The 1857-nt window shown below is 40.1% G+C and overlaps 1 pseudogene; it reads right to left on the bottom strand.

Moving 5' to 3' along the window:
- Positions 1-1029: 1029 nt before the first annotated feature.
- LOC114117492 (cytochrome c oxidase subunit 7A2, mitochondrial-like) lies at positions 1030-1300 on the bottom strand (annotated as a pseudogene).
- Positions 1301-1857: the final 557 nt, after the last annotated feature.

Below are 1857 nucleotides of genomic sequence, written 5' to 3'. Positions count from 1 at the left end.
GAGTCTTCCTACTTAATGACTGTTTGATGCTCATTCTTTCCTATATGATCTATTTTTAATTCCTGGAAACTTTTAGGACTTTCTTATTCACCCCGCAGTTCATACATGTCTCACTTGTGTTCTTTGCTGTAAAATTTTGATCCTTTATGGTTCTCCTCAGAGAACTCTTTCGATGAAAACCAATGTCTTTCTATCCTGGGAACTTGCTTTTGTATTGTTTCTTTGATATTTTCCTCTCCTCTCTCTTTCCCTCTTTTTTTTTTTTTTGTTGCTCTTTTTGTAGCTTCTAATGGTGGATAGTGTGCTAATCCACTATTTTGCTTTCTTTTCTTAGTTTCTATTTCCTTGATCTCTGCCTCTTCTCTCTGGGAACTTTCCTCACCTTTGTCAACTTTCTATGAAATTAAAAGAAAATGTCCACAACCATATTTTTCATTTTCAAGAGCTCTGCTTTTATATATATATATATATATATATATATATAGAGAGAGAGAGAGAGAGAGAGAGAGAGCGAGCGAGCGAGCAACCTGCTCTTTGGGGATGAAATCTTTCATTTCTTTTCTATTTGGGATTTTTTTTTTTTTTCATGGTAAAGGCTGCTTAATTGGTGGCAGTTAGTACAACCAGTCCATTCTAAAGGAAATCAGTCCTGGGTGTTCATTGGAAGGACTGATGCTAAAGCTGAAACTCCAATACTTTGGCCACTTCATGCGAAGAGTTGACTCATTGGAAAAGACTCTGATGCTGGGAGGGATTGGAGGCAGGAGGTGAAGGGGACGACAGAGGATGAGATGGCTGGATGGCATCACTGACTCGATGGATGTGAGTTTGAGTGAACTCCGGGAGTTGGTGACGGACAGGGAGGCCTGGCGTGCTGCGATTCATGGGGTCGAAAAGAGTCGAACACGACTGAGCGACTGAACTAACTAACTAACTAGTACAAGTAAATAAATATAGATCCTCAAAGAACTCAGTTATTTATCAGATTATTGGTCCACAGAGAGCTATAATGGTATTGAACTGACTGATTCATGGGAGAATAAACTGAATCTTGGGAAATGAAGCCACAGCCAGCTGATATATAAACCACAGCTGGCATCTGCTGTTCCACCAACTGTAAGAATCAAGGTGGCTCTATACCAAGGGCATCAGCTTTCCCACCTTTTACATGCACTGGAATTTCATTATACTCCTGAAACAGCTTTTGTTTCTCTGAAACTTTATTTTCAAACTGCCTGTGTGAATCAATACTTATGGTCCTCTGGGCAGTCTGACCAAGAGTCAGTAGATTTTGCAGCATCTTGGCTCAATTTTTGCCCACCAACCATGACAATTTCTATATGAGAAAGTTAATAATATTTAAAAAATTTTAATTTATTCCTACATGAATTCTGTTCCATTTCAGATGGAATAGCCAAGATAGCTTCAAAATGGCATCCCCAAGAAAATCAAGTCATGATTATAAGGTTGGGACTCTTAGCCTTACCCTCTGAAACTCCGATACTTTGGCCACCTGATGTGAAGAACTGACTCATTGGGAAAGATTCTGATGCTGGGAAAGACTGAGGGCAGGGAGAGAAGGAGGCAACAGAGAATGAGATGGTTGGATGGCATCATTGACTCAATGGACATGAGTTGTGCAAACTTTGGGAGATGGTGATGGACAGGGTAGCCTGGTGTGCTGCAGTTCATGGGGTTGCAAAGAGTTAGACATGACTTACTGACTGAACAGCAACAACAACAACTGACTCTGGGGTCAGTTGAACTTGAACTTGAACTTGAACTTCAAGTTCAATCACCAGTGCTCAATGATTTAACCACATCTATGTAATGAAAATCCTAAACCACAGGATTCAG

Source organism: Ovis aries, chromosome 13, assembly GCF_016772045.2.
Source record: "Ovis aries strain OAR_USU_Benz2616 breed Rambouillet chromosome 13, ARS-UI_Ramb_v3.0, whole genome shotgun sequence".
NCBI lineage: Eukaryota > Metazoa > Chordata > Mammalia > Artiodactyla > Bovidae > Ovis > Ovis aries.
The sequence above is the reverse complement of the archived record's forward strand: the minus strand, read 5'-3'. Positions and strand labels throughout refer to the sequence as shown.